Source organism: Protomyctophum bolini, assembly GCF_963924005.1.
Source record: "Protomyctophum bolini genome assembly, chromosome: 8".
NCBI lineage: Eukaryota > Metazoa > Chordata > Actinopteri > Myctophiformes > Myctophidae > Protomyctophum > Protomyctophum bolini.
The window spans coordinates 27,647,238-27,662,581 of NC_137869.1; the positions used below are offsets into that span (position 1 = coordinate 27,647,238).

At 44.3% G+C, this 15,344-nt stretch overlaps 1 protein-coding gene across 4 annotated transcripts in view; it reads right to left on the reverse strand.

The window, feature by feature from the left end:
* The window catches only part of LOC308320633 (uncharacterized protein C1orf21 homolog), a 40,005-nt gene extending 25,402 nt beyond the window's left edge, over nucleotides 1–14,603 (reverse strand). For 2 of the 4 annotated variants that reach the window (XM_080771184.1, XM_080771187.1), the window contains exons 1-2: nucleotides 14,483–14,603; nucleotides 10,518–10,612 (exon numbers count right to left, since the gene is read on the reverse strand). The gene's annotated coding sequence lies outside the window, so the exon portion shown is untranslated. Of the gene's footprint in view, nucleotides 1–10,517; nucleotides 10,613–14,179; nucleotides 14,310–14,482 lie in introns of those variants that run through there. The other 2 variants (XM_080771185.1, XM_080771186.1) reach the window with 2 other exon arrangements.
* Nucleotides 14,604–15,344: the final 741 nt, after the last annotated feature.

The window sequence follows — 15,344 nt, forward strand, 5'->3', positions numbered from 1 at the left end:
TACTTTTGAATTTGAAATCCTGAAAAGTTAACAGTTTTGAACATTAGGTAAGGTAAAGGAAAGAGACGATTTGATTTGAAATTTGATTTTTTTTACAGGGTTGTGACACATTGTGTGGTTGTAGATCGGGCTATGTTTGTGAAAGACCACAATAGAGCTACCGGTACCGGTATGAAATAGGGATTAACTTGTTAAAAAAAGAGAGCACAGCTTCAAAGAGAAAAACAAATGGAAGAATTGTGTGAGAAACAACTAAAGAGCATAAAAGGAATAGTGTGCAAGAAAGAAAAAAGATAAAGAATACAAAACATAATGTAGTCCGTTTAAACAGTGTTTTAAAGAAGTGATTCAAAAAGGGAACACTGATCTTGCTAGCCTGATCTACTCAGGAAGGTCATTCCACAATCCAGGGGCCCTGGATGGCAAAAGCCCGATTGTGTTTTTCCATGTTTGCCCCTCTTCGCTGCCCCTCTTCCCTTCAGACTCCAAACGCTGTCAGCATTGCCGTGTGAAGAACAACACTACAAGACGAGCAACAAAGTCTCACCCTGAGCCAGCCGGCTGACACAGTGCTGTCAATGTCTCTCAGACACCGTCAGTCAATCACACGCACTTACTATACATAGTCTCAGTGTCACTCACACACAGGGCATACGCCTGTCACTGTCAAGTCCCACCAACTGGTGGAGTGGCGGTTACATAAAAGCCCTGCCACACATGAACAAATATTATAGACCAGTGGTTCTCAAAGTGGGGTCCGGGGACCCCCAGGCCGCCCCTTAAAAAAAAGACACACTCAAAAGCCAACTCTTTAGGATAGCCCAATAAATAAATAACGCACATCCTCCATTTCTTGGTGCCGAGCCAAACTGTAAAGACAGAATTATGAAAACAAAGCGCTTTGTTTTCACACAAACACGGAAATGGAGGTGTGTGCACTTCAAAGACCGTCTCGCCGCACATCACCATGAGGGGGTCTGGTCTGGAGGACGGGATGAAAACAAACGCCAGGGTAGGAAGACAAAGGTGATTTGAGGAGAAAAGGAAGAGCTAACTGAGAGGAGAAATAAAGGGAGAGAGAGAGAGAGAGAGAAGCCAGAGGGACAGAAAGAAAGAGGAACACAGAGAGACATGTCTGGGGCTTCTCTCCTCCTCCCACTTTCCTCTGAGCGTTTGAAGCTGACAGGGGGCTTGGGGTGCACCTCTGTGTTTAGGCTACTGCACGTGACTCCACCTTGTTTAACCTTGCACAAAGCACCAGGTGTGTGCACGGACTAAATGGTTACTTGCAGTGTGTGTGTGCGTCTCCGTGTGTGCGTGTGTGTGTGTGTGTGTGTGTGAGCGTGCGTGTGTGTGTGTGTGTGTGTTTGTGTGTGTCTGCATGCGTGCACGTCGTCTGTGCGCAATATGCATGCATGGATGGATGTTGTGTATGATTTACAATGTGCTTGTTAATGTTTAATTTGTGTTGGTGTTACAGTTTGCATAGTTAATGTGTGTGTGTGTATACGTTTGCTAGCTAGGATGACTGACTGAACTCATGCATGAGTTCTTGTCCTCTACCTCCTTATTAGGTTAAATAACATTAACCTGAGCGGAGCTTACACACATGATGTCTGCCAGAGTGAGAAGGGATTGTACCTGGAGACAGACAGACGCACGCACGCACACACACCTTGCCAGCATAAATTTAGAGGCAGCTGGCAGGATCATCACATTTGTTTGTGTGCTCATGCACGGTGTCACCTGTGGCTTAAATGTGAGGTCTGGTCCAGAGTGCAGCTTATCAGTCAGTTCCAGGCAGTCAGGAACACCACTCACTAGTATTACAGCTCTGGAACAACTCAATTATGGTGCGTGCCGTGCACTGCTGCACACACACACACACACACACACACACACACACACACACACACACACACTGCTAGTTCTTACACGTGCATGTGCAATGAAGGAGAGTGCATATTCTGTCGAAACAGACAGGCTTCGTAGAGACAGACAGTGAAGAATTCTATTTATTGTATCCTAATCCTAGCGTTGACTTTGTGTACGTATTGTTCTTCCACTCTGTTCAGTGGAGCGGCACAGAGAGAGCCAAGGAAAGAGAGACAAAGCAGAGAGAGAACGGTTGAAAGGCTGAGAGAAAGAATGATTCAAAGAAAAAGGGAATCGGACAAAAGGGAGAGATAAAGGCAACAGTGCACTAGAATTTCTTCTACCCCTTTTACAAACACCAAAGCAATGTCCCAAGCGGTTGCTGTACGGTACCTGTTGCTTTTTGGAAGATAGTTGAAAATCACACATGGCTATTTGTTTATGAGCAGTGCCAGCATTTTGCATCTATTAAAAAAAGTGTTTTAGCTTAGCATCTAGCAATATACCAGGTGTGGATTTAGGTGGGGGTTTTTTTATGAAAAACAAAAAGAAATGAAAATGTATTATTTTTTCGATGTCATGGAAAACACTGACGAATTATAAGTAATGTCAAAGTCCTAAACATAAGCACTCATTAGTCATCATTTTACTTTTGCATTCACTATGAATTGTAACTGTGATAAAGGAGGCTATAAAAAAGGTGAACGCCTCTAATGAAACACCAGCTGTAAATAAGCATGCACACACAGTCGCATAGAGTAATGTACAACAGTAACATATCTATGACTGGTAAAGGACATTTAAACACACAGTCGCATAGAGTAATGTACAACAGTAACATATCTATGACTGGTAAAGGACATTTAAACACACAGTCGCATAGAGTAATGTACAACAGTAACATATCTATGACTGGTAAAGGACATTTAAACTGATGGAACTTATTTGACTTATTCTCCCACCTCAGTGATAACGAATATCTGGCTTACAGTCGAATCAGGCTCATTGATTTGATATTTATATTTCATGGGCAGTCAGGGCAGATGACACCTCTTATTCCATAGAATGATAGTAAATGTGCAGAATGTGAGTTAACCCAGTTATGTTTCATAAAAATTCTGGGAACTGTAGCTTCCCCATACAATGTAGGCATTCTGCAGACGCTCTTAATCCAGAGAATGGAATACATTTCCATTGATAATTAATGATAGAATAAAGCCTGATTAAAAAAATCTTAGTGCCCTTGCATTTACACTACAGAGCTCTCTCTATCTGCATGCCCGTCTTTGATCTGTATGTTTATACCACACTGAATGCAAGCAATACTACAGTAGAGAGAGAGAGAGACTACAGCGAGAACATGCTAGAGCCAAGACAGACAGCTGCTAATTAGGTTATACATTTAGACTACACCTAAACAGTACTGGCTGTTTCTTGTCAAACCTGACTCAAAACTAACTGCACTACAATGCGGGTAAACGGGGGCAGTGAATAAGGAACTTGGTGGTGTTGTTGTGTTGACCCGCAGGACAATGCGGCTCTATCTTTTCCCCGCCGCAGGCTGTTGGCTTCCTGCAACAGATGTGGAAGTGTGTCAATGGGACACTCACTCTGGCCAGTCATCTAAGACCCCGATACCAAGGCAAGTACCACCAACCTTGTCCAGCATCCACCTTTTTTCTACACAGGCACACATACAAAAACACGACATAATCTTTATTCTGGCCCAGAATGCAGAGTGGCCGTCTGGGAATCGGAAGTTTTCCCAGATCGATCCGCGGATTCTCCTGGCTTAGTGTGTCCTTGAGCAAGATGCTTAAGTTAAGGGTTAAGCAGCTTAACCCTTAACTGCTCCCAGAGTGCAGGTTGGTCTTGCTTGCATAGTCACCTTCTTCGCTATAGGTGTGTAAACGTGCGACAGACCGACAGTGTGAGAATGGTTGAATCATGTAATGCACAAAGCACTTTGTCTAACTAAAGGCTATATTGCACCATTTGCCAACTAGCATGCAATCGTTGAAACGCGTCTGTGCAATCGGCTCAAAATGCCTCAAAAGCTCAATCGTATTGTAGCTTCATTTAGAGACAAAAATGTCATGTCAGCCAGCTAGTTTTGCATCCTTCCAAGTTGAACTTAAACCACGCTTTACTGAAGGAAGCTATCTGGCAAGAGGCAAATCAAATGTTTTACCCTTTTTTGAATTTTCACCCCTTGTGTCCAGTAAGTCAATATCATTTGTATTTAAGGCCAAAGGACACTCTTAAACACATGCTGAATGGACAAAGCTCTGGGAATGAGCATCGGTTTGCGAAATGCACAGACGTGCCTGGGCCTGCATACCTGGAGATGGCGGGACACATGACCTAGTCTCAGTTGTGTGAACAAGCTCCCTCTAAAAAGTATGTTTTTCAAAGGAGAAACTCAAAAGGACTGTGGGGGGAGATTTGTGTGGACGTCCACACACAGCGAAAACACATATGCGCACAAGCACAGTTGTGTGCGTGTGAGTGAGTGGGGTAACAGGTCTCATACAAACTGCGCGCACGTGCACACGCACACGCACACTCAGCTTTCTCAAACATAGTGCTTTGCCAGAGGCAGTGTGAGCAAACTGAGAAGAGCCTGAAAAACTGGCTGAGTGAGAGAGAGAGAGAGAGAGAGAAAGAGGGATCGAAGGGTATTGACTCTATTAGACTGGGGGAAAGAGGGAAGTGCTAGTAGTGAGTTAGTGAGTAGGTTTGGCAAGGACTGTTGCAAGCTATGCCATAGCTTGTAACAGTCCCTGCTGCTATGTGATGGGTGTTGTTATTCTGTTATTCCCTTCCATGTTCTCTTGATTACTTCCCTCTCTACCTGATGGGAGTGCCTGGCTGGGAGTAAACAACGTGTGGCAGCCTGGGAAGAGAAAGAGTAGTGGAGGCATGGGAAGGAGGAGGGAACAGGCTTCACACAATCCAATCCCTGCATGTCAAACTGGGCCTTCTAGTCTAGTCAATAAACCAATTAATTGACCAGTGGCATGGACAGGACTGTGTAAACAATGTATTTTCCTGAAGACCACACACCCATACTTCAACTTGTACAATTTAAACCATTTTAACATTCAATGCAGGTGTTTTCATTGAGACCGATAATAAGCAAGCAAGCGATTCTGTCTTTAATTTAGGTACGCTGTGCCAGGGTAGCCAGCTGTTGATGACACAACGGGTTTTGTTGGGATTGAACGCATTACCTTTCAGTTTCAAAATACATAATTCACAATACCATTAATTCTGTTGTATGCACAGTCCAATGGCCATGCAGGTTTTTCTAGTTGAGTGGTTCCTAAGTTCTCATGTCAAGGACCCCCAAATTGACACTTATGCGCCCAAAATAATTGGGCGGGAAATAGGCCATACATTGGGTCAACAGTGATTCATTTCACTATTACTACAGCTAGTTTAAAAGTTTGTCTACAGCAGTGATTCTCAAAGTGGGGTCCAGGGACCCCCAGGGGTCCTTGAGGGAGTACCAGGTGTCCCCACTCCCTAACTATGAACCAAATTGGGGTCACAGAGATAGTGCCATCAAATGGGGGTCCGAGGCCTAATGCATGACGTCAAACTGGGGGTCCTTGAAATTAGAATGGTTGAGAATCACTGGTCTACAGTATCCGGAAGCTTCCATGCTGTATCGGAGAGTACGTCCTGATGACACCATGACGCTACGACCAATCAGCAGTCTGCAGTTATTATTTCACATCACCTTTTGGCATCGCCTTAGCTCACAGTTGGAACCTCAACAGAGATGATACCAAACACATACCAGTGCCCAATGGAACACTAGAGTTTAGCCAGTACCATGCAGTCATGAAAAAGAAACCTACCAAACTGTGGGCTTGTCAGTGCAGTCCTCTATGCAAGGGTTTTCTTTTTTTTCAATTATGTCCAATGGCATGGTACCCAACCCAAGTAAGAAAAGCTGTTATTTGCACCTGCACTTTTAACCATGATGATTGAATTGGGGTTTCATTTAAAACATGTATGCAGGTGGCTCTCAAAGCTGCTCCTTGGGACTCAACAACATTGCCATTTAGTTTGAGCTATCAAGTCAGAGATCCATTTTGACTTAAGGTGATTTTCTGCATACCATGAATGGAATTGAGTGTAATTAATTACTACGGTTGTGTTAATTACACATAGACTCCTAGAATAATAGAAACCTGGCAGTAGTCTAGGTCCCCAGGCTCGGAGCTGTGAACCACTTCTCCATGCTCCACGACACTTCACAAATGTCACATTATGCCAAGTATGATTGATTGTATAGTAATAACATAAAATCATCTGAATGGCAAATACCGATAAAGACATTATTATGAAGAAAATGTCTGTGATTATGCATTCAATCTTAATGGTTTGTTTATCCTTTGACTTTGTAGGAATTTTGCTGATGCTCTTATCCAATCTGCATTGGATTGGATCCGTCTGCTCTTATCCAATCTGCATTGGATTGGATCCGTCGGGATCGGGAGTCAAACCCGCGGCACACCGTCAGGCTCAGCAGCCTAGGTGCCCAGACGGTTGAGCTTAACCGTCCGGGCCGATATGCAATTTTTTATACTTTTGTGACGCTGTAGTATGATCCTATGATGAAGTAGAAAAAGGTTAAAAATAAATATGGATATGAGGTTTCTGCCACTGCATGTTTCCGTTCCTTTGCCTGCTTCTATATAGACCCATATTTCACACCCTCTGGCACAACTACTTGGAATCAAATGGAGCTATAAGCCCATTTGTACTCTGAACTATTTGTACTTCTGAGTTAAATTAACACTGAGGATTTTACTGCGCTGTTGTGTGTCTGTCTTGCTGTCGTTGACAGGACGAGAAGTCCAGTGCAACTCTTGAGCCAACGCGTCATAATATTTACACTAGCCAGGCAGCAAAATGCTGCACCTTTCCTCTCCACTTGTCTCAGTTTAAGCACTCCATCAAGCCTGACAAGCCTGTTAAGCTCACACCAACAACACACACGCACATACTGTACAAAGCTCTGCCAACATGCATGCATGCATGGCACGCACAAACACAAAATGCATGTGTGCCCAGTAAACAACACACACGCAACAACAACATGCATGTGGTAGAGACACGCAACAAGGTGTGCTATGGTCCCAAGTGTGCGTGTCCATTTATTATTCTCGCTCCCCGTTCGCAAATGAGGAGACTCAGGAGAGCAGTGAGCGGCACCATTGTAATGAGTGTGAGAATGGGCATGGAGGGAGGGGTGGGGAAGAGAGGGACACACACACACACACACACACACACACACACACACGATATAACAGCTCCACTGTTCTGGTCGGGGGGAACCGGGGTATGGCCTTGTGACTGACAATGAGACACACACGTCAAGTGGCAGCACACACAGGAGCTAAAGCACATTGCTGAAGCATGTGCTGGTTGAAGCAGTGAGGGACTAATATTCTTATCTGGACAGCTTGTCGCCTCTAACTACGCGCAACTTTTGGCAAGAGCGACCATGTTTTTACCGACCTCCCTATTTTGGGAGAATTTCCCAATTTCTTTAAGAAAAACCTTTAATAAAATCACACCTGTGTGAAGTGACTAAGTGATGGGGCACTCTTATCATCGTACATCATCTCATTCCGGCCAATCAGAATTTGCGTGCTCACCTTAGTCTTCAATGTTTGTGTTAGGACAATGTTTGCGTTTACACATACCCTCAAAGCTGGACATAGGAGCCCTCAAAACATCTCCAAGCTCATAACATGTCACAATGGCATGGTTTGTGAGCTTGTAGATCGGCTATTTTCACTATTTGTCGTACAGTGAAGTGTACAGCTTAAGTGGTTAAGGCTCATAAAACCAGCTGACTTGAAATTGAGATGTCTCCATGGCTTTGGCCATTTCCTGTCTCCTCTGTGGCTTAGAAAGAGAGAGAGAGACAGAGAAAGATGGAGAGAGAGGGAGCAACAAAAATAACACAGACGAGAAGGAGAAAGGGGTGAATGAGTACACTAGTACAGAGTATTAGTAATCTAGCTTCAAACCATTTGAGGAGCCTAATTGACATTTAACGTTGCTTGCCCAATGTTCTTGCGCCACTTAACATCAAACAAATTTGTGCCGCGTTAAGGTATAGACCTAGCTACCACGTTTCAGGCAACCATGGTTCTAAACAGAAAGCCTTTCCCTGTAATACCATGCCTACTGCCTATACTGTGCAATGCACATGCATGGATCACATGCCACTACAGTACAGGGTTACCCATCCACAACTCCACTCATGACAGCAAGGAGGGGGAAATTAAACATGACACTTGACTTCACATTGCTGGCTATCTTGAATATTGAAACAGTTGTGTCTTTTGCCAGAGGGTGTGAAATATGGGTCTAAATAGAAGCAGGCAAAGGAACGGAAACATGCAGTGGCATAATTTATAGCAAAAGACATGATGCCTTTCCAAGTGGTCAAAACAATCTGGAGGAAGGCAGAGGATAGCTGCCCCACTGTACAATGTGCCATCTAAGTGATTGATTAATTAACTGAATCTACTTTTTTCAAGCAGAGACTCCCCAAATGTACAGTGAAGTGTGACCAACTGTGGACAAGGTGGTGTCAGACAGGGTGTGTTTCAGCAACCACAGAACTCTAGCCCAGCAGCAGTGGCGGGCGGTGAACTGTACCATTAGTTTTAACAGTGCACTCTCTCTCCTCTGATTGGCAGCTGATGTCTGAAATAATGTATTTCCCTTTAGACCACATGCTGCAGAGATGATAGAGAATATGCTCCAGGCTTTGAACATACAGGGGGAAAATTGAAGAGGGCCCGGGCCGCCCCGGCCCACACATCCTTGGGTGTGGTTAAGCTGCTTTGAGCACAACCTCCTCAACTTGGCCATTTCTAAAGCCCCAGGTCACATCGAGGGTACAGACAGCAGTCAGGCCCTTGCAGACACCTGTACTGTACGTCTTTTCACTAAACTGGAATTGAAACAGGAGCTCAAGAAAAATCGGAAAGACCTGGAGCTCCCTGACCATGCCCTGATCCACAGCGTGGTAAAACTCCTTCTCAATGGTGTTGGGATTACTGAAGCAGCAGCAGGCTGTCTGTTCCATTTCATCTGGGGATAGGAGCTCATCTCATGCCAACAAGATACCAGATACAATAATCACCATTTGAGGATATTAGCCAGCTCTACTCCCTGTTCATGAATTCACAAACGCCCTCGACATGGCTCTGAAACCCTGCTTATAACCAGCAACATCCTTCTAGAGAGGGTGAAGAAAATTCAGATCAAATCAATTAAATTAAGCTGGGATTTTCTTGAGATACGGTATTCGTAAAAGATAAAATAGAATCATGTATATCTGTTGCACTGAATATGCCATCAAGCTGGTACTTCCTAGAGCAGTACTGGGCCAGGAGACGCTTCTGTTCTGGAAGCAGCAACAGCAAGACCTGCAATCAGTGACAATAGAGCCAGCAAGAACACTTTATCTGGAGCAAATCACCACCACAAGAGCTAGATGAAAGTGGATGCATGCCAGCTACTTCACCACCAGAGCAGAGGCTGAAATCAACCTGCACATGATAACGCCACCCATCCAATGCAGACGCTGTTCCCTTAGATTGGTGGAATCTGTAGCTTCCACTCCTAGCCAATGTATCCCTGCTAATAGTGTAGCCTAGCGAGAGATGGCGCCTAGGACAAGTGGGCACATCCGATTATTCGACAAAATGAATCTGTAGAATAATTGCTATGGAAATAATCAATAGTGGCAGTCCTAATACAATCTCTCCAAAAATTAAATAACCAGTCCTTAAGAAATACGTTCATATGGATCCTTACATAAACATTCTGAGATTATTTAAGGCAGGGGTTCTTAACCTGGGGGTCCCGAAATTATTGTAAAATAAAAATAAAACAACCAGCTCAACCAGTGTGTTTGTGTGTGCGTGCATATGTGTTTACATTATAGTACACATAGTGCATGCATAAACTTTCCTTAATGAATATATCTGGTTTCAGTGTTTGTTTATGATGTATTTTCTGTTTTGGAGGTTATTATAGCGGCAGCATATTGGGCAATTTGGTGGTGGGTAGGGGTTTCGGGCGGGGGTCGCAAGACCCCCTGTTGTAAGAAGTGTTCTTGCATTAAATATTTTGATGTAAATGTTACAATGCTAAATGAGCCATAGTACGTTTAATTAAAATGGAAGGTGGGGGGTAAAACAGTGAAATACTGTGGTACCATACTGTTATTCCTAGGCATAAGGTAAACAAAGTGTATTCAAATTGATGGCTGCGGCCATATGCTGGACTGGAAAATAGGATGTTACATTATGTCTGATCGATAATAGCATAACTAATTATTTGTTGTGAGTCAGAATCCCTGGAGCATTCCACAAGGACATGGAATATAGTCAGCCAGTGGGGAAATATAGTCAGCTAGGTGAATCCACAGCTGTCCTGTTATGCCCCTAAGCAGATGTTGTTGTTGAATGTGACTGGTAACAGTTGTACACTAGCCAATGCAGCAGGAAAGCAACAATTTCAAAATCTTATTGTATGTCTGCAATTTTGAAAATTACGTGCGAAATGAGTCTGAAATGGCAGCGTAATGTGGGACTCACCAGACAATGTGCCATACTAAAATGCTGCTTCGCTTCCCTGGTTTGAACTCCGTCACAGTGGAAAAAGAGCAGCATCCCACAGACTGGTTCTGGATCTACAAGTAAGAGTAGGACATGGTTTATGGCATACAGTGGCTGCTACATTGTGTCTCTGTTCTTCATCTGACCAACAGTTGCACATGGCCAGACCTGCAGCAAGACAGAACCGACCTTCACCAAAACAACAGCGACACAAGCTCAAGGCTCTCTCGCACTGCTAACAAATGAATCCACGAGTAGCATAATAGAAGAATGGCACTATGAATATTTAATAGAAATTACCTCTACTAAAGAAAATAAATATCAATGTGGATGTTAATGGGGAGTGTGCTGCTTAGTGTGTGTGTGCGCGCGTGTGTGTGCGTGCATGCGTATGTCGGTTCCCTAATGAGTCCGCTGCCCGCACTCCAGCAGGAACTGTTTCACGTTGGTGTGAATAGAATTCATTTTGAAATATGTGCCTATATTCTAGCCTTGCTTTGCTTTTAACAAACCAGCTGGAAATTATTCAGTATCATGAGTATCAAAATGGCTGGCGGACGTGTAATATACCCAATATTATGCACACAGATGCAGAACGGAGCTTTTACTAATTTTCCCCATTACACCACAGAGGCATAGGCCTTCCTACAGCCGTGAGCAATCAAGCTGTTCAGTTCACGGAAACTGTCGTGTCAATAGTCCCCAATAATACCAAAGAAATTAATGGTTTCTCACATAGCCTCGAGACAGGGGCCTTATAATGTATCATCATGTCTTCTAAATCATATAATCAATTCTGTTGCATACTGCAATAAAAATTATCTCTATGTGTCTATGCACAGTCACACTGAATAACTGCATGTCCTATATTACTTCGCTATTGTCGTAATGTCATTCATCGTAGTATACTATACTTATTGTTGCATTGTTTTGTTCTGCATTGTGAGCCCAAGTCAAGATAAATGTTTGTTTGTTCAGTTACTTTAAGCTCATGAATGTTAATATATTAACTGCGACGTTTACACAGCAGTCAAGCGGTCAGACTAATATATACAGTATAGCCTTAGCCTATGTCTGATTGACTCACTGCTGAGATCAGAGACAGATTATGTTCCGTCTGCTGAGTGATAGCAGTTTGGAGAAAATCGACACTTCACACCGAGAATGCAAGAGAGGGAAATAAGTGATGGATAAACAGATAGAGAGAGAACGTAAATTAAACAGAGAGGGGAAATAGAATGATATGAGAGATACTGTAGGAGTCCTGGGCCATGTCCTCCTGATGTACTGCCCACACTGGACTCTGAACACAATCTGCATTGTAAACACAGCCGTTGGGATATACTGCTCTGTACGTGTGACTGACAGACAAACATTGTCACGTGCAAAAAGTATTCTAGGTGACTCAAAAGAGGACCCACAGAAATACACTCATACACATTTCCCATCATCAGCAGTGCAGCTTTGTGACTCAGACAAGACAGACAGACAGACAGACAGACAGACAGACAGACAGACAGACAGACAGACAGACAGACAGACAGACAGACAGACAGACAGACAGACAGACAGACAGACAGACAGACAGACAGACAGAAGTCTGAAGTGAGTGAACAGCAGAGATGAAGACATCACTCAGATGCAGACAGAGTGTTGTGGTTTTGAGATAAAGCACAGGCCCACAGACTGTGCTTGAGCTTTGTTACATACAGACAATCAGCCAGCCAAGCCAGCCAATCAGTCAAGACGACTGACAGACCGACGAGCAGAACCTAACAGGGATCATGTTGTGCTGGCCTTGTACTTTCTGCACTGCAATATAGAAAACCTCCAATGACACCGAACACCGCTCAGCTCAGCACAGCACTGCTGCCATGCAGAGACCAGACCAAACACACCCCTCACACAATATGACACAGTCATGGGAATGGGAACGGTGAGCCCCACACTCACACACACAGGGAAGACATCGCGGTAACCATGGATACCCTCCTCCTCCTCACAGGTAGATGTCACTGATATTGCATCATGACTCAAAACAGACCCAAACAATCACCTGAATTGCCTCCAGCACCAGCCCAATCCATTCCGGATGGCCACAAGGTGAACAGGCCACTGATGTACGCACTGCCAGATGATGCATAGAGAGTACACAGGAAGATGAGAGGGCTATGACTAATAATAGATCCCACTGACTGACTGACTGACTGACTGACTGAGAAGCAGTGGAGAGAGATTTCATATCATAGAAATACACTACAGACAGACATCCAGACAGAAGAAAGACAAACATAATAGAGAGACAGGGAGAAAGAAATACGTGTTTATTCCAGTCAGCTAGCTGTGCAGTGGGTTTGCCGCTTTCTCTACTGCTAGCCAGTAGTCACCGGAACGAAAGCCATATGGGACCAATGAATCATGGACATGAGTCTGCACGTCTGCACGCACACGCACACGCACACACACACACACACACACACACACACACACACACACACACACACACACACACACACACACACACCTGTGGTAAGAGTGATGGAGGTAGAGAGAGGTAGATGGAGGACGTGGATCAATCCAGACAAATAAATTATAGTAAAAGAGGGAGGGGTACTTGCAACACGGCCACCCAATCACAGCATTTCTGGTGCATCTTCTTAACCCATATAGCCTTGATGTACAGTAAGCTGCTGCTGGTCAGATAGCAGGGTGTTATGCACCCTGCTATAAAAGTTGGACAAGTCAACCTACATAGCTGAGCGTTATACAACGACCAAACCTAAGCTATTGATCTGACAGTTCATGGTGGGTGAGTCTGCAACTAATAAATAACGAGAATATGCCAGACAAACGAGAACCCCACTGTTGGGATAGCTTTAGCAGTTTAGCATAAATGCCTAATATTGCCTATCAGAGCTTTTAAGGGAGCCTCGGTACCTTGAACGACTTTTGCCATACCAAAGGGACAGAAACTCCCACCACTACTAAAGTAGGCTACCGTATTATTCCCTTTAGCCTGCTGTCTATTTGTAGCATCGAGCGTGTACAAAAATCCTAACTGGACACCCCCGTATTCCGTAAGGCTACATTTAACATTGAGGCCACAATTTAACATTGGGGATTTCACTAGTCTGTGCACCACTACAAAAAAAAAGTGCAGTTGCAAACATGATGCTGAACAAACAGACCAGACGAGGACCAGGGCAGCGGACCTCTGCCGTGGTGGCAACGGGGCTAAACACAGCTGTGTCCAGCTGCGCTGCGTGAGGACACTGGGGGCATTGTTCCCCCACTGGGGAAGAGAAGAGAGAGGGAGAGAGCAGGGCAGAGGGAGCATACACAGCCAGGGTCTACGTGTATGCACACATTCTTTCATATCCAAAACGATTAACGGCCCCGTAGCCTCCCCGCACAACAAGCCAGGGTTGTCTTCCCTTCTCTGAGCTTGTTGCTCCAGTCCAATCACGCATTTTTTTGTGTGTGTACTACTGTGCAGCCAGGAGGTAGAGACTGGTGACTGGCAGCAGCACGACACAAGGGCCAACCAACCAAACTAAACCAACGAGGATGTCGAAAAGAAAATCAAAATGCAATGAGCCAACGGCTCCCCGAAGCCCAAAAGCGACACAACAATAACTCACACCATGAAGCGAAATACATCACAGTATTCGTCTCGTTTCGTGTTTCGTCCAAAGATTGTGCCGATGCTGTCCTGGCATTTGCACTTAAAAATGTACCTAAACATGCATCGACAAAAAAACGAACCCCCAAGATGCAGGAAGGAAGGGAAAGGAAAGGAAAAGCGCCGGGGTATAATCACAGCAGCACACGCACACACACTCGTACATTACATTACTTAGGGAACAACAACAAAAGAAACCTACAGAAACAATTACATTATACGTGCACGCGTGTGCTTTTTACGACTGTCGACTCGTACTTACTTTGATGAACCGGTTCCGTTCGGTCCACTAGAGAATAACTGGGCTTTGAGGCGCTCGAGCGGGAGGGGAGCTGTGTGTGTAATGCATGTGTGTGTGTGAACAGCACTGTGTGTGTGTGTGTGGAACTGAACGTAAACTGTGGCTTCTTGCGTCATTTCGACCAGGATGCCACTATCCGAAATAAAGTGTTAATCTACAAGCTCACAAGGCACCGCGGTGTGACGCGCTGTGGGCTTGTAGATCTGCATAATTATTTTGTACACGACACCGCCGTACGACGAATTGTAACACTAGCATATTTCGGCGCAGCAATGCAGCCATCTTGCTGAAGAGGAGCGCCTCACCGCGGCACTAATATTTTTGCTTGTCACAATTTACACCAAACTACAGTACTACTACACATAAACCCGTTTTCTTTAAGTTGGGTGCTTTGGCACCAAAATGTGTCCCATTTCAAAACTGTACAATACATGGTCCATCATGAAGGCTACTTGTACAATGTACATCATTGGTTTTACATTTCAACCAGTAGTCCTTGAGGTGGTCCCCAGCTAAATGATGGAGGAGTTGGTAACCAAATGGACCCTTATAGATCTTTACTGTCGAGAGTTAAATTATTGTTAAACATCAGCATTACTTAATTTACAAGAAGTCAATTAGAGAATGTATAAGAGTACTATAGACGAATATCAGTTTATAAGTCCAAATTTTATTCTGACCCCTCCACGAAAAGGCCTCGTTGTCCTGACCCCTTATCCATCATTTATACATTATGGATAAATAAAAATACATCACATGGATGCACCTGGGACGTATCTTCAGTGATGTCCCAGACAGTAGCTACCCTTAATCAGTCCATCAG